Source organism: Monomorium pharaonis, chromosome 11 (assembly GCF_013373865.1).
Source record: "Monomorium pharaonis isolate MP-MQ-018 chromosome 11, ASM1337386v2, whole genome shotgun sequence".
Lineage (NCBI taxonomy): Eukaryota > Metazoa > Arthropoda > Insecta > Hymenoptera > Formicidae > Monomorium > Monomorium pharaonis.
In genome coordinates, this window is record NC_050477.1 from 11842416 (window position 1) to 11861307 (window position 18892).

The following is an 18892-nucleotide window of genomic DNA, read 5'->3' on the forward strand; positions in this document are numbered from 1 at the left end:
TTCGGCGCCGAATGCACTTACGCCGCGCGAACGTACTCAATAAAAGTGCAAACTTGTTAGTCCGAAAGTGTACTTTTGAAGCTGGATCTCTAGAACGGTTGCTGGTAACGTCGTGTAGCCTCGCCGAGGAACGAAAACGTCGCTGAGAAATTATGAAACTTTTGCTTGCCGTGCCCCCAATCGCGTCGGGGGGAGAAAAGAAATGAGATAGATGTTAAGTAATGACAAGGTGACGCCTATTAAAATTAGGAATGTCGTCGTCTTATGGAGAGGTCGATCGCATTTGTGTTCCCTCTATTCGACAAGGAAAACTTTTCAGGCCAGAAAAGACAGGCACGAACGCTTCTCGAGTTTACGTTTCCAATAACGCGCGCAATTCTACGATAAGAAGTAGAAGAAATTCAGTAAAATACTCCGGTGGTCGGAAAACAGACGGTGTGTGTCTCTTTGCGAGGGGGAGCTTTATTTCATTCGTCAAGCTGCGCCATCGAGGACGTATTACGCGTTTTTTTTGTTTCCGGATTGCCCCCCGGGAGAAGGATCCGAAACATCACCCCCGTGGAGCGAGGGTAAAGTAAGAAAAACAAGTGGGAGGCCGGGAATGACGCATTGTCTCCGGCTATTATCCTTCTCTTTTCGTCTTCCTGCATCTTTCGCTGAATTCAGGAGAGTGTCACCCCCCTCTACCCCTCTCCCCCCAAAGCCAGCCAAGTCAAGATGCCACTGTTGCCTCATAAACAATTCGCTGGCGTATCGCCTGGTTGCAACTACGGGGGTGAAAGAAGACCACGACGCGCTCGAGTTTGCAGACTTTCCCGCTCGCGTTACTCGCTCGCTCGTAACGTAACGACATAGTTATCATAATCGATGTATACGGAATATTACCCGCTCAAAGTTTGATCGGAGTTTAATGAGCGCCCGAGTAATGCTAATAGTAACCTAATTACGACGTTCAACTTAGTAGAAATAGACGTCACGTTTTAGTAAATTATCCCGTGCAAAGTTAAATAGACATCTCTATATAAACATGCGAATACGCGAATTATTCATTTCAGGAGTCGCGAAGCGTTTATACCGGAAGTATCATCTCAATCTCCCTCCCGCGATAATTTGATATTTGATCTGCGACGTGGAACACGTTCGATTTTAGACTCGCTCCAACCGCGCATCGTTCATCTCGGCAGCTACAATCTGCAATTTCCGCTCGCAGCTCGCAACAATTTGGCGTCAATTCCGCGCTCCGGCTGTCAGACGCAGCGGCGGTCTGCTCGGGGATGTTAGCATGATCCGGGCGCGTAATCCTCCGCTTGATTTTATGCTAAATTACATTAACGGGATAAATGGAGCATCCAAGACACCGCGTTAATTTCGCCGTTCACCGAAATTACGAAGAGACGTTAGGGGGAGAAAGAGAGAGAGTGAGAGAGATATATATATATATATATATGTATCTTCTCGAGAGCGAGCTCTCTATGATGTGACGCGGGCTCGATAACACCATGTCGAAATCGTCTCTTGGCTAATCCTCGAGGCGGCGCGACGCCGGAAAATGCGTCGTCGTCGCGCGAGGCACACGAAGCGGAAGTACGAAGTCGTGTGCCGGAGTACACTCCGCGTCAATTGACGGCGGCGGATGAAAAGAAGGATCGAAATTTTCCGGGCGGAATTGTCGACGAGCGAATCACGTGATTCTCCCCGAGAAATGCAAGATCGATGCACATATACTACGCACGCACGTCTACGCGTGCGATCGCGCGCCTGCATACGTACGCTAGGGGGCGGGAGGGGTGGGAGGGACTGGCGGAAGCGACACAGGTCAACGAATTTGTCCCCGGAGGAAGGCTTCCTTCGGAAACTTGACTTTCTCTCCCTCGCGTCGCGTGTTTTCCTTCCGACGACCTTCTTTCCCGCAGCTCCGCAGAGGATTTCGACGATAACTTTAAATATTTGAAGATCTGCGCTTTCCATCTGGTCGGCTTTCACTCGATACTTGGCTGTTTATCCGCCCGGAGATCCCTCTCCCGCTCTCTTTCGTGCTCTCGGAAGAGCAGGCAAGAGAGGCTTTTGTTAACGACGCGGATCGAAGGCGGAGGATTTCCGGCGGGCTGTTTCTTGTGTCTTGTGCGACGCCCACGTTCAAATAGACGTCGAATGAAAGTCTAAGCCGGGCTGGGTATCTCTTTGTATTTTCCGCGGAAGATGCCGCGCGAGATATCTTATGTTGGTATAAATCTCACGCTGCATTAAAGCCGATCGCAAACAACGTAACTCCAAGGTAAACGCGCGCACAGGGGAAACGAGAGGAGGCGGGAATAAAACGCGGAATGATACAATACTTGACTGGGACCTGATTTTTTTACCCTCTATTATTTTTGTTTTCTCTTTTCAGAAGAAAGAGCGAATATTTGATTTACGTGGGGAAAAAAAAGGCTGCTACAGCCTAGAGATTTGAATTTTTAACTACTGGAAGATGTAGAGCAACCCGAGATAAACATTGGGCGTTGCCGAGGACGAAATCCCGAGATAAAATCGCAAAATTTAAACCTTACTCGCCGTTCCCTCGCCCATTCAAGCGAATAATCTCCGGGTTTCTTTCTTCGAAATATGGTACTCGGTAAACAGTCGATGGAACGACGAAAACGGAGCGGTAAAAACGCGCGGGGAGGGCGGTGGCGGGGAGAAGAGTCCGAGGGGTAAATTCAATACTCGTCAGTGCGAGTAATTTAGCGGCGGGACGTGGAAGCCGAACGAAAAAAGGAGACGTGAAATCCAATTACGCAAATTCAAGCTCGTCGGCGATGTAGCGAGCGGCGATGCAGCGACGCGACGCGACGCGGGAAGGAGCGCATATCCCGCGAGGTTAGCAAAATTTACCGTGAAACGCGGCGCGGCTAATAAGCTAAGTAGGTATTCGCCTCGGAATAGCTGCGGGACCGGTGGAGAGGGAGGGAGAAGTCGCGGGAGGACTTGGAAACGTTACGTGAAATTACGCGGAGCGCGCCCACCGCGGATGACGTTCGTTACAAGCGGAGCGTGACTCGCTGATATCGAGACGCGCGCATCATTTTTGCCGCACTCTCTTTGCCTCTCTCTTTCTCTCTTTCCCTTGTGCGCGACTTACTTTCGGAGTTGCCAGCTCCGCGGGATGAATAGTCGGCTTAGAGCTGAATTTTCGTCGAGCTCCCGGAATAATTCCTCTATCCTATCCAACATCGCGAGACTTTGCTGGCAAGAGAGAGAGAGAGAGAGGGGGGGGAGAGCCTTTTTCTACTCTTACCACTTTACTGCTGCGATTCTTCTCTCCCTTGTCTGCAGAAGAGAGTAATTCGAGCATGCGGAACAACGGGAGATAGTGTGTTCTCCCTCTCTCGGAGAAAATGTGAAATGCGCATCTAATTTCTAATTTGTCAACTGCACGATTGTGTCCTTGATATTTTCCCGTAATATTATCGAATTTTACCTACATCCTCGATGATGCTGTGGGACCGTTGTAGTAACTTTTTTCCTCAGCTCCTTTGTCGTAGATTATATCGTTCCCGAGTAAATTTGCTAAGGATATTACATTTTCATATGCAAACAAGGGGGCGTCGCGTGCTGCTCCACTCGCGCGTTTGTCTCAAGCTGGCTTTATTCCGTGGAAAATTTCCTGTTTACAACCCCGCGGAGAAAAAAGCTGGGCACCCTTTGATCTCGTAGCCGTAGCCACGACCTACTTTACCATGACTTTCCCGTTTCCATACCGGAATTTTCTTCCCTAATTTCGCGACGACGAGACTAAGCGCGCGCGCTGTATGGCGCACCGACCAAAAGATCGGTAAAAAATTTTGTTTCATATTAATCCTGTTACGCGGCATATTGTTATCAAAGGACGGAACACGGAATGAAGTTTTTCGCTGCATAAATTTTATCGTAAGGAAAATTCCTGCCGATGATGCAATTTCTGTGAACGGAGTTATGCATCTCGCGTATCTGTATTAACTAGATCTGTGAGGCGCGCCATGATAATTATACTATCTCCACCCCATCCCTCCCCCTTATAATTAAAACGCACGCTATAAAATTCGCGTGATTTGCATCAACGTCCTACCGGGTGCGCGCTCGATTAATTAGCGGAAATTCTCTCGACACGGTTATTCCACTCTCACGCATTTTTACATTGCAGTTCGCTTGACTGACCATGCCTCTTTCACGGCTGGAATTTTTCATCGATGCGTATCGTAGGAAGCACGACGTTTTCATTCGCGGAGAATTCACGAAAGTCGGAGAATGATTTCATGCCGCATTTCGCAGCAAGATCAGCGGGAACCGCTTTGATGAGTAAAGAGCGTGCCTAAAGAGTAAAGAGCGATGTCTTCCATGCGAAAGAGGGAAGAGAAAAAAGGGAAGAGCCAATGCGCTAGTGATATATTTTCGAGGCAAGACACCATAACTACGATAGTTAGGGTGTCGTATTCCGTAAGCAAGATCGCGAGATACGCGCGAGTGCAATTAGAAGCATTAGAGAGTACGGAAAGTAGTGGCGTCGGGGCGTATACCGCCGCCGCCGTGTTTACGTCGGACGTCGGGGTGAGTTCCAGGTTGGAAAATGTAGTCGCCATTAGCGCTAATACTTCGGCCAAGACGTAGGGCGTGCCGAGCATGCACTCGCAGTAGGGCCGGCCGGCGGCCGTGGTTCATGCTGCAGCAGGCAGAGGATAGGGACCGGAGGGGAGGAGAAAATAGATTCGCCCGCTTGCTCCGTTGTGCCCGGTTACAAGTATGCGCCGAGTAGTGCGTATATTACGAGACCGAAACTCACCCCCTTTTGCCGAGAGAGGTAATTCCGTTTCGCATGACTGCTGGATGGAGTCCGAGAATGGAGAGTTCGCTTAGGGTACGCAAGAGAAGGCAAATAACACGCTAAGCCGCGTCAGACAAATTTGGCAACGAGTAATGGAAGACGATATAAATGGAGTAGGATGTAAAGCACCACTTAATAAACGCTAAATTAATGTGTTGTTAAAACGAATTTTGAAGTTGAATTATCCATGAAACACAAGATTTCATTGTCTACTTTTATCCACTAAATACATAAAATTCTATTTTACTTTAAATTAAAATAATTAGAAATAAATATATTATAAATTATACATTGATATTTTAAATTAATTTAATAATTATTTTAATAATTAACAAAGTATAATTATTTGTAAATGAAAGAAAGTTGAGATATTTTACATACTATTACGGAAAAAATTTATAATATTTGAAATATACTACACGGAGAAAAAATATTAATTTGACTAAATTTTTCAACTTGATTAAATTTCTTTATTTCAAATATTTATACATTTAACTTAAATACATAAAATACTTGAACTTTAATTTAACTATTTATATATTTGACTGAAATACACAAATAATTAAATTAATGAAATTTGATCAAGCTGAAAAATTTAATCAAATTAACAACTTTTTTTTCACAGTGCGGTAATTGCTCAAATAAAGATATTTCTCAATTAATTTCTCAAGGTATCTTCGCTCATTATTGAGACTTTATCTTAAAACTTTGTCCTAAATTATGGTAAGCTTATTTGTTTTGAGAACCGAAATATGAATTAACATAAAAAACTAGTTTAACTAAAAATTCAAGTAAACATCATGATTATTATGAAATCTGAGATGATTTCACTAAGAAATTTTCAAATAATGTGAACCAGTAGGCCTATTCTGTAACTCTTAACGACAGTTCGGTATCATTATATTGTCGTTGTGCAATTTTCTGTCATATATAATATGTGCGCAACTACAATGTAATGATATCGACACTGTCGTTGAGAGTTACAGAATAGGCCTATAAATGAAATATATAGCGATTTATCGGCAATAAACAGATTTAGCTTATCAAAACTACAGGATTCGAAACATAATTACACAATGCCAACGATATACTATCTTCTATTGTCACTGATTTTTCTATAAATATTTGGGAATTAAACATATATGAATGTGATTGGCATATTTATTGTTAATTGTCGACATTTTATATTATCGAAGGAAAAATGATTTAAAAAACAATTTTATCAGAAAGAGAGATGTAATTTAAATTTAGAAGTAAAATTCTGCAAAAATTTTTTTAATTATCAATAAGATTTCCGTGGATTTTCAAGGATAAAAATAAAATTCTTTAAACATTCTAATTTTTCCTAGTTTTTCTCGATAATATGTATATAAAAATAGTGTTTGTATTTTTTACATACAAGATTACCTACTTAGTTAATAACAGGACATCTTAAACTTGAGTAATTAAATTAAAAAATTGTGTACTGTGACAGAGCATTCTGTAAATTAACAGTAAATAAAACGGTGAATTAAATAAGAAATAGAATAAATTTTAATTATTATACTGAATAAATTATAACGTTATATTGATAACAATACATAATATTACAATTTATATTCCTTTATTTGTTTACAGCGTTTACTATCGTTATTGTGCTTCGATCATAATTAATTTTTTTTATTTATTATTAATCTACGGAATGCCTCTATCACTATAGTAAATCACTATATTACAACATATTATCTTTATATTCGAAATATACTCGAAACTTGACGGTGTAAATTAGTGAACTCACTCGTTTGCACTATGTATATCTATGTATATAGCGGTGCTCCCCGCTCTCTGGAATGGGCAGACCGTGTTTCCTCCCTTTGTGAGGTCACAGAATCCTACACCTTTCGAGTGTCTGTACAGGCGTGGGAAAGGGACTCTCGGATTTCTATTCAGTCCGAAACATCGGCAGGGATGTGGCGACGGCGGCCTATCTCGCGCAAAGCGTTTCGGCCAGCAGCATTCCTAGGAGCCTGGGTCTCTACGGCGCGCGGCGCTTAGTTATCGAGATGTACAGCGCTGCAAACGGAGCTTGCAGCAACACACGCGGAGAAGTAGAGAGGGGGAGAGACAAACGTGGTCCGAGAAACACATTCCAACCGAGTGAGAGGTGACTCGAGCTGAGGGGCTCCGGATTCCATCGGTGCCTGCGGCGCACGGATAGACCCGTTAGAGCACTTGGTCGTCGTCCTTGTCCTTGTCGTCATCGTCGTCTATGTCCCGGCCACGACACAGCCATAGAGACGAGAAAGGAGCGTGAATCCAAAGGAGGAGGCCTTGAGGGTCATCCGAAGAGACGAAAGCCGAGCCCGGAAGCAAAAAGTCATTACTGACAGCTAAAGAGAAAGAGAGAAGAAGGAGAGCCATTGTAGCCATCAAAGCCATGCACCGGTCGTGCAATCGGCCGATTAGTATTGGCGTTGTCGGGCGCGTCTCAGAGGAGAAGGAGGAGGAGAAGGTGGAAGAAAAAAAAAGAAGGTATCAGAGAGGAAGTTCGCAGGGGAACGATTTCAGGCTTTTGGAAGCCCGTTAATTGCTCTGCACCGTGTGCGAGGCTAGGGGTAGGCGCCGCGTGAGAGGAAGCCAAGGTAGAGCTTTACGAGCGTTACTGGTGTAACACGTTCCATCGATATCTCTCTCTAAAAAAAAAAAGTTTAGAGTCGACGAAGCCGAGGAAACGCGAGCGAGCACACGCGCGCACATATCAACGAAGTTATCCTCCCTGTGACGAGCTCGTCTGCGAAGTTACGGCCGCTCGTTGACCGATTTTTCAGTAACGATCGACCGCTCACGGCCCAGCGGGCGAAAACGCGATTGTATATTCCAACTGCAAACAAGCTTCGCAATCTTTTGCTGTTCTTCGTGCGATGGTGCTTACTATTTTTATTTCTGTAAAGTGCGCCAATTACTAGAAATCAGTGGCTCGATCAGATTTTACATACAAAGGAAGCTTTACAGTCTATAGAATTTATTTAGAGCAATAATTGTTTATTTTTAAAGTTAAGTATTTGGTGCACACAAAAGTGTAGCATTAAATCAACAATTATTGTCTTATATAAGCAAGAATATAAAATCTTTAAAGAATGTGATAATCTTAAAAAAACACAATATGCTTACGTGAAGAAATGTTATTAAGAAAAGTATATTTATCTTTATTTAATAACTTTTATAAGTTAAAAAAAATCGAATTAGAATTACCTTCAAACCAAGAAAGATTACATACTTTTAATACTATTATTATCAAAACAATATTATATTCTTAAAATAACTATTATAATATTAAAATAATAGTATAATTCTCTACTAAAATTTAAGATTAGTAGATTTTTTAATCTTCTTGTATTATCGTAGATAAATTTCCGCCGAAGTGCTAATTCAAGTTGAGTGTAGTTTTTGCAGTTATTTTTTTAAGTGATTTTAATAATTTCTATATTTATATTTGCTGTGTTGATTAGCATTTGTCTACTGCCTTTGTTCTCTTTTAGATGATTAATTTTTTACGGTTTCTTTCCTTTATTATTAATATATTATTTTGTTTTGCTACTGCTAATTATTGTTGTTTTAATTAAAATGTTATTTTTTCTTTATATATAGATGTACTATTATTTTAATTTGTTATTGTTATTCTAAATATTGAAAATACTTTAGTCTGTTACATTCTCATTTTTAATTTCATCATCTTATTGAATAGTTATTTATGTACGTTATGGGCTCAAGCCTCAAGACTGCATTATACTAATGATTACTTTCTTCTGTATATCAGCTCTAACATTTCTTCTCTTACTGCACTTTAAAAAAACATTATTATTATTATTACTATTATTTGCTGATAACGTTGACGTATCAGCGACAATTTGTCCCTTTATTATATTTTGAAGATTTTCATCTTATTCTCAGTCTCTCTCGCGAGAGATTTCTCGGGATATTTTACCGACGAATAATCTCTCGCACAAATAGATGTTTGCAAAATTATAAGACTCCATTATTCTCGTATACGTTTCTTTGTCGAACAAGTGCTCGAATGCACATGTACAAAGGTACAGTTCGTGACTCTCAAGAAATCTTAAGTCTTTTAAAGCTAAAATGCGCCCCCGTTTCATAAAACTCATAGCTTCAACGTTTGACGATCGTTAAAACTTTATAGAATCGTTCGAAACTTTATGAACTGCCGCTTATATATCTTGGGAGCGGCTATTATATTAATATCTCCCATTATTACAAGAATGTATTTAAGCTGCCTGTCGATCTCACAAAGGAAGCTCCAATAATGAAACCCATAGCATCGGGATCATTTCACCGGCCACTAATTATAATGTAACTCTATCAACGCTCTTTATGCACACAAACGCACGGGCGTTGGGCGATTTTCATACTTCAGGCATCGCGTGCGACTATATAATTAAGAGCAAACGTGCAGTTGAAGACAATTGGACGCCAGGGATGATTACAAGAAACTTGTTATAGCTTCCGTTGCGAGCGTGCCGAACTAATGGCGGTATCGTTCCTCGGCGATTACCGCTTATACCGCTGTTTGAGTGAATCTTACTGCAAACGAGAAGCATCCGGAGACTTATAGGGAAACTTTCTGTCTGAGCGAACTAAAAAAAAATCAATTGCGAGAATGCCGAGCGAATTAAAGAGCCGGGAGAGAAAAAGCAGGTAAGTTCGAAAACGTAAACTCTGCGCTGCAAGCAGAAAAGCTCCCGTTAAAGTATAATCAATTGAAACTTTTCCACAATGAGGGAGCTAATTATTCTAAGATGGGAGAGCGATATCAGCGTTTTATAGAAATCTAATGCAAACAATGAAAAAAATCGATATTTACTTACACGACGAAGATATTTAGTTTTTTACGTGTATGTTTAAATATTTATTCTTATCTGGATTCTGATTTTATGAACGACAGAATTATTCAGAAAATAGGAATAGAAATCTGAAACTGGCTGGGATAACACAAATTTAATGAAAAACTTTTTTTCGTCCAAAATAACCTCGTTATTTTTAGAATATAAATTATTTTAAAACTTATATGAGCGAGTACGTGACGAGGATATTCGATTTTTATATAAAACATATGTTTTATACAATTATACAAAACATGTTTTGTGTATGCATATGTGTGTATATGTGTGTGCTGACAAATTGATATTTCAAAAATAAAAATTTTAAAAATATTTCAAAAGTATTTCAAAAATAATATTTCAAAAATATATTTTAAAAATATATTTTAAAAATAAACATTGTAAGCAAGATAAATGAAGAAACTAACAAGAATTAAATTAAAACCAAATGCTGTTTTAATTTAAACTAATCTCGTTATTTTTATAATATTTGTTTTAAAAGCTACGCGAAAAAAAACCATGATAAAGATATTTGACACTTTTGAGTTGTGCGCAGAAAAATTAAATTATTTAAAACCCCCTGATATACCAATATTTATTCTTGCCTCCTATATTGGATTCTCCTGTATTTCTCACATCAGATACATTTTGATAAAAATAAAAATAGGAGAGTTAAAGTCTCGATGTTATGTCAGTTTCTCAAAAATACGCGATTATACGCTGGAGCAATCGGCGCGGCCACCCGGAAACATTATCCCGATTTACGTATAATGAAACACGTCCGGGGTATTTCCATAATTAGAAACTTCCAAACAGACGTAATTTAAAGGGCAGGCACGTCGTATCCGTATAATAATAACGCCTTGGCATTTTAACTCCCTGAAATTCGAAGAACTTCACCGCTTTCGTTGTCCTTTGTTTTTTCACCCAACTTCCACCCCCGATCGATCTCGCCCGATCTCGCGAAAATACCGACCACGGTACGAGTTCGATCGGCATCTACGAGCTACTTGTAGCCCGGCGTAAGGCCGGATGCCGACGTTCGCCCAGATGCATATCCTACATCTCTCGAACGCACCCCGGCGCTACCCCGGAATAGTATTTGCATAGCCACGTGTATTTCACCCTTCGAAAGAGCCTTCCCCTCGACTGATCCCAACCGTCGTCCCTCCGCCGTCTCCGTATCCGCGATGATGAAGTCTTCGGTGTTACGGCACCGTAAAAGCGGAATGAAACCATCGAACTTTTTTCGTGGCCTTTTGCGCGCGAGACGAGAGCCCAGTCGCGGCCTATCGGTTACATGTATTTCTTCTCTCCCACGGGGTGTGCAATCTCATATACATCTCTCTCGTGAATTCCGCCCGTCGCGTCGAGACGGGCGACTTACGTTGCGCGAGATTGTTTTTAAATGCGAGTACGCGACGCGGATGCCGGCGCGCGCGTGCGACGTATAATGCCGGAGTTACGATGTCGGGCGCTAGTTCGAAATCAGTTCATGAATCTTCGTACGCTCCCGCGTACGTGCCACGTAAGTCATCTTTTGTATGCATCCTACTTCCGTTCTCCCTCCACCCCCTTTCCCCTATCTCATTCTACACGGCGGAGTAGTGTGCGCGGAATGACGGCGCGACGTACTCGATTCTTTTTCATTATGCGACGTGACTTTTATTCAGGTTGCTTAAATTCTCTTTGATTAACAAATGGATATTCCGCATGCGGAACGGTTGAGAAGAAGACCGCGTGCACTTGGAGCTGTTTAAATAAAAAAGTTTAATGAAAATGTATATTTCACATAATTGACTTTGCATTTCAAATATGCGTCTTCTTATTTTGTTGATATCTCGTCTTCATGTTCTTCTTCATATCTAAATTCCATTTTATTTGAATCTATATACGTCTCCGTCCCTTGTCTTTTTTTTTAGAGAGATGCGGAAATATAAATCTATCTAAATTTTATGTTTCTTATTTTTTTTTAATCACTTTTATATACATAGGTGAAGGTATATTATGATGTATTGATTATATATATGTATATCACCGAAGAGATATCGGTTCAAATATTAAATGATACTGGATTAAAAGAGAAATGATCTCAGCTAAAATGTAAAAGGTTTAATAATGCACTCCTTGTTCTTACCTCGCATCTAAATGTATTATAATTCTCATTTATATTCCTTTATCCCCCAATGCTGATGTTACACCGTTTCAGTCGTCGTAGATAACTGCAATGCGGCCATTGAACAGGTATTTGAATTTTAAACTGGTATTCATTGATCCTATAGGATCAATTGTTAACCCCTTGATGATCTCTCGTCTGCATTAGGAGTGAATCGTTTTCGGAAAGAAGAATATTTCTTCTAAGTTATTCATACATTCCCCGATTTACATTTCAACTCTTTCGATTCCAGAGATTTCTGTACGTTAATATCCCAAATGTTATATAATTAATATTACATAGCTTCGATGAAAACTTATGCTTTAACAGTGTTATAAAATAATACTAATAATAATAATCATATAACGAAATATTAATAATAAATAACAACAGATTCTTTCATGATAACGACAAAGCTAAATTAACAATTAAAAAGCAATATTTGACCAATTTTATATATACATATATATATATATTGCATTTAATTATACATTACGCATATTGCAACTAGTTTGGTGCAATGTTTTACAGTATGCGGTCACAATTAAAATAAAATGAGAAAATTATTGTTCCTTTTGCGAGAACTATCTAATTCGAACACTGGCACGATAATCCGAAATTTCGGATTTGGAACGCATTTCCAGTCAGTCATAATGTAATTAGGATGAAGCGTCATGTTTCGCTGCTGAGAGTGATGATTTTCATGCTGGATATATATTCCTGATGAATACGTTCCATGCGTTAATTAACTCGCTCGGCCAATCGGCTGTCTTGTAATTTTGCAAAACACGTGCTCTTAATTATCAAGTGGCTAATCCGCCGAAACTCTTCGTTGCTAATGAACTAGCACCTCGATCATTAGATTCGCAATAATCTGTTTTGCATTTATACACGATGTACATGTATGTTACAGTATTACCGTAATCCTTTTACATCATTTTATCTTAATAATTTACAAATTCTAATAAATTTAAATTATAACAATCCAATTGAAATCGCTCGCATATGAAAAAATTCCATATTAAATCCTTTTCAATCATCTCGTGCTTGTGGACATATATCTCCCGGTCATTCAAAAATTCATATTTTCTACAAAAAGATAAAGATAGCGACCTCATTCGGACTCATTCTAAAGATAAAGGGTAGGACTTTTCATTAAAAAATCAGCATCCTCGTGAGTTTTACTCTTTGATATGCATATCTTTCCAAATATTTGTAAAATGGAATAAAAATAAAATTTGCATATATCTTTCATAAAAATTAAGATAACGAATTCTTTCCAGGCTCTTTTTAAAGATTAGCGCAAAGGATACATTAAAAAAATTTTAATTTTAAAATGTAGTGAAACAAAATATTAAATTTTGTTAGATTTGAATAAAACTGAAAAAATTTTTTCCATTTCAGGTTTTTTAAGCCGCTGATTACAAATCTAAAGTCGAAATTTTTTAAATCAAAATGTCGGATCTAATGCGGATTTAATAAAATGTAACAACATTTTTTAGCGAATTTTAAGGCGTGAATTAAATGCTAACTATTCCTAGAGAAGAAATCAGGTATGAAAGGGTTAAAGTAGATTTCTTGTAAAATTCTTTAAAATTTTTGTGAAGTGATACAACATTTTACTTTACTTAATTTTTATTGTAAAAAACACTTAATCCTCATTTCCAAAATTTCTTCTGCAATACTCTCAGAAACTTTATCAATTTACAATATATTGCAACTAAAAAAAATTAGATAACGAGAGACAGAGAGAGACTTTTAATTTATGTAAGAAACGCGGTGATGTCTCGAGAAGGAGGAAAGGAGGAGGGAAGGAGAGGGCTGGCAAGTTGAAATGAAATGCGCCGATGTTTCCGCAAGCACCTAACTATCAGCCATTCATTACGGCGGCCGCTTCAGCTCGGAGAGCCGAACTGCCGCAATTCATACTGTGACATGATGCTTGATAACAAAGGCGGCCGGGAGATCCCTCTCCTTATTAATAGACGACCGGCTGTATAACTAAGGGTGGAACGGTTAAAACCATCTATATTCTCTCTCTCTCTCTGTCGGAACTGAACGAAGATCGAGAATAACGTGTGACGTGCGTCCCGCGGCTTTAAGCTCGCGCGATCCCGGTGGGAGGAAGTGGCGGCGGCGCAGGCGGTATGCAATAATTACAAGTGCATCGTACGGTACGCGTGATATATGCATACGCGCGCACACGCGCGTTGATTCTTACCATAGTCATTATCGCATGAGTTAATCGAATCGCGCGGCGCGATTAATTACGGCTGAATAGTATTTTAAGATCACCCTCGCGAACGCGCTTTCTACCCGACTAACTCGCGAGCGACAGAGAGTCGAGGGGGGGGGGGGGGGGAGGGGGGAGGAGGAGAAAAAAAGGTGCTTCCGGTTCGACGACGTCGCGACACGCCGTGATCGATTGTGACGTATCGCGCTCATCAACCGCGAAAAAGAGGACGGCATGCACACATATTGACTTTGCCATCCACTTCGGAATCGCTTTTTGACATTGCTGCCGCCCGCGATCGCGCGCGCCTATCTGCCAGCTGCGATCTCCAGGCTTATACGGTATACGCCGCGTGTGCCGCGCGCGCCGTGTAATTAACTAAATTAATTCTACGTCCGCGACGTATGCGATCTTCCGATGCGATAGGCAATCTTTGTAATTAGACCGCCACTGAACCCCCGGAACACCCGTGATACACGCCAAACTTTCCCCACAATCGTGTAACACAGCCGAAGAGCCGAAGGAAGAGAAAATCCTTCCGCCGCCTGCGCCTGTCACGTCCGCGAAGTATAAGTTTATACGTACGTATGTTCGCATAAAGTATATTGCGGCCTCTAAATGCGATATACATATACATATATTACACGTGATTCCCCGTCGAGTCGGAGTTCGCTCGTTTACGTCAACGTGGGGAGCGACGGCGCTATCTCAACGTCGCTCTTTGCCGCACGTTCGGTACGATCGAGGCTGTTTAGCATCGTAAGAAGAGAAAAAAGGAAAAAAAGAAAAACCTCGACGAACCTCGAGACCGCGTGGATATGAAAGAGAAGAGAGACTCACCTATATCGCGTCGCCGCTCACGAGGACGTCGCGCTCCTCTTCGCCCCTCAGCATGTAGCACTCTTAACTGAAAAAAACTGGAGGAAATCTCTGCTCACTGATCACTTGTCAAACACGTCGGTGGTTCCCCTCACAACACTGTCGAACGAGTGCCCCCGGTCTATCTCGATTTACCTCGGTTGGAAGAATTCCGTTTCCCGACGAGCTGTCTCTCTCTCTCCCTCAAGAGCGACGACGACTCGGCCCGCGCGCGGAGAATCCGCGCGATTGATCCGCGGCGCTCTCTCGGGCGCAGCGGGATGCTGCGGTCGCCGGGAGATCGAGAGCGAAAGGGAGAAAGAGAGAGAGAGAGAGGGAGAGAGAATGGTCTCTCGCGCGCGCGGCAAAGGCGCGTGCGGTCCGGACGCGGAACGTGAGTGCCGCTTGGTAGAAGCGACTGAACCGCCAGGCCGGCGTCGGAGCGCGCAGGTCCTACGGAACGTCCCACGTCGAGCGGCGGCAGAGCCGGAGAGAGCGGACAGGTACCTACTCCTCGTCGCTCCGGCGAGGGAAAATACTGCCGCCGTTGCTGCTGCTGCTGCTGCTGCTGCACACAACTCCCCCCCGGACCAACGTCGTCGCCAAGAATTCGCCGCTTAATACGTTCGTCTCCCCCCCGTACTGAAGAGGCCACGGTGGTACCTACGGTCGCGTACGAGGGGCGGAAATGCGCATATGCGGGGAGAGGGCTTGGGATAGGGTCGAGCGGATAGATAGCTCCGGATGGATAGGTGGAGATATCTCTCGTGTGATGAAAATTAAATTCCCCGAAGAATTATTATTTCAACCCGGGAGCCGAAAATCGTGGGGAGAATACGCTTAAATACGCGGGGGAGCATTATGGTGTCAAATTAAAACTAATATATTCTATTTGACGATCATTGTTTCGTATATGAACAAGAATTTATGTTCTTGCTTATGAAATAATGATAATTTTACTTTTACGTACTTGCAGAGAAAGGATTAGACAACAAAGTTAAAATAAGAATAAGTAACGTCGTTGCTACAGTCAAAAGTATACGCGGCTATAGAGTTTTATAAAAACACTTTCAATTTTGGCTAATAAAATTATATCTTGCAGCAAATGCATTTTATCTTTAGTAAACTTTTAGCAGTGACGGAAAAAATTAAACTAGCTCACATTTAAGTCATTTTGTTTCATAATTTAATATTCTCTAATGAATTTAATAATCTTAAATTTCTACAAAATATATTTTTATTTCAATATTATAATAGTAATTTAAAGAATATATATGATTGTCTTGATAACGATAGTAAAATTATGGTTTTGGTTTGAAGATATTGTTACTTTCTATCAGATATTTTTCCCTTCAACTTATGAAAATTACGATTGAATAATAAAAATACATTTTTCTTCATAAAGTTGTATAGAATGTCTTTATATTTATAAGCAAACCACGTTTGCTTAACGCTATATTAATTCATTTCTATATTCAACGTGTAAAAAATAAACACGTTCTTTAGAAAGGAAATGTTTTTTTTCTTACATTTATTCATTATACACGAAAATGTATAACAGTGCGTTTTATATTAACAATATAATTGAGATAATTAAGAGGCAAAATTATTTTATTAAAAGTTAATAGTCTCCACATCAAATGCAGTTATATGAAACAGCGTGCAAAAGAAAGATGCACGGTACATAATTATAATGAGATTTAACGAAGTATAGGTTAATACCTGGAAAAATTTCAATTAAGTAATTAAATTTGCGAGGATAATTGCATAGAAAATGGTAATAGATTAATCATTGCTTCGGCCTCGTAACGACTTACGAAGCAGGCTCCGCCGCAGGATTTTCGGGCTTTATAGAATCTCGATGTAATTAATTAGTGCACATAATAATCGATGAGGCGGATTACAGATGTTGCGGTTGATGTTCTCGGTGTAACAACGTGTATCACGCAACGAGAAAAAGTTTGTTCGGCGTGTGTTTCGCGAAATCCATCCTAATACCCCTATCTCTTTGCCGGGGTCTCGGTATCGGAAAAGGTTTTCTATAAAATATCGCAGGTAACGTCGTGCCATTTTTCTGGACATCCAATTATATTCGACACGCATTCGCGGACGGACATTTTCATGCTTCTCGTGATTATCGCGTTTTGAACGTTCTGGAAAAGCTCCTCGCAATTAGTCAGTCGGTCGATATCGCGATACTGCCGCCCATTTACAAACGACGGTACAACGAAAACAAATTCACGCTGGCGTGTCCCGGGGAAAAAAAGAGAGAGAGAGAGAGAGAGAGAGAGAGAGAGAGAGAATTATCCCCTCCAATCTGTATAATGTACATACGTGCGGCAAATGATACGGTGGAGTGGAGTACTATTTATTCAGCGAAATATGTATGACTCTGTAATACAGACATTCGTGCCGAATGCGGGGGGGGTTCGCGAGACGCCGCCGCGTATAAATCTCGCGTATAAATGAATTAGCCGTTTCGGATCGGTTTATTCGGTCGAGTGTATCCTCTCTTCTCTCTCTCGTAAAACTCTCGAGGAGCTTATTACCGGCTAATACCACTTCGCTCCTTATTTATGGCCGGACAAGGGCGCGCGCGGGCGTTGTGCCGCCGCCGCCGCGCCGCGCCGGTGTAATACGTGTGGCATGCGAATATCGAGTTGCGCGCGATTCACCATGCATAATATTAGCACGATATTATAGTTTCCGCCGTGGATTACGGCGGCACCCGGGGCCGCCCGGGCCGAATACCTAATAAGGATTTTACGACTGTCTAGGAAATCCGTGATTAGGTTCTCAACTATGCGAACGGAGTATAGTCGGCGAGGCGCACAGCCCCCCATCGTAACCATCGCTCGCGCACGTTCGAGCATTCGTACCTCATCGACATGCCGCCGCGGCTCCCGCGCGTCCGGATATATTGATCCGAGACGGAGGAGATGAAGCCTGCGGAACGTATTGTCGGTGAGGCACGTCAGACTTACGCGTGTAAGCGGTGTAAGAGAACTGGAATCCAGCTATGAAAAATAAAAATCGATCCCTCGCGAGAAATTCCGTCCCTCGCGATACGCAGCATCTCTTTCGCAAAAGCATCCCCTGGGAGTATGTACACTCGACTCAAAGGACACGTTTTATTATGCGTATATCTGACTGCTAAATTAAAAGTTAATCGAGTCGGAAGGTAAATTTTGTTACCCAGCGTCGCTGGTAGATTTCTTTTGTGGCAAGACCAGAGATACGGCATGCAAGAATGATAAAGCCTTTACTCCCGCAATTTGTTCGTGGCACACGCGTACCGTTCGCATTCAGATTCCGTGCCGGAGTTCACTTTGCGGGTCTCATTTCATGTTCTTTATCCCGACCGAAAGTAAAATAAGGAGCGGAATTTATAGAATTTCCGACAACAAAATTGTTATTATTCGTTTCATCCGCTTCGTCTCCCGATTGCTTTTCGAGGTAAGACTCTATAAATAAAGATATTGTTTTCATATTGATTATGCATAAGCTGCCAGCATACCTCCGACGAAAATCTCCTCCCCTAAACCTACCTTTGACTCAAAATTACATTCGTGTATACTTTAAGTGATTAATATTCTATCTGCATGAATGATAAGTTAATGCGAAATTTAAAATGATGGACGTTTACACACATGACACACAGATGACACATATCACTCACTAAGAATATTAATCGTTTACTCGCTATACATTATCTTAATTTCATACACAGTTGAATCTATAATGTCGAATTTGAGTACTCAATTTAAGGTATTTCTAAATCTTTCCTTTCACTTCACCGTTGCTTAATATATCGTTTATATGTCAGAAGTCATGAAATCATAATCAATTTAACTCAAGAAATGTACTAATTTGACTGAAATGTATTCGTAGTTTATTATTTACTAGGCACTGGAACGAGCCGTCTACCTTAT

At 41.1% G+C, this 18892-nt stretch overlaps 1 protein-coding gene across 1 annotated transcript in view; it reads right to left on the minus strand.

Moving 5' to 3' along the window:
- Positions 1-15515, minus strand: part of LOC105837333 (T-lymphocyte activation antigen CD86) — a 264759-nt gene extending 249244 nt beyond the window's left edge. The window contains exon 1 of the mRNA XM_036293871.1: positions 14943-15515. The gene's annotated coding sequence lies outside the window, so the exon portion shown is untranslated. The remainder of the gene's footprint in view (positions 1-14942) is intronic.
- Between the last annotated feature and the right edge of the window lie 3377 nt (positions 15516-18892).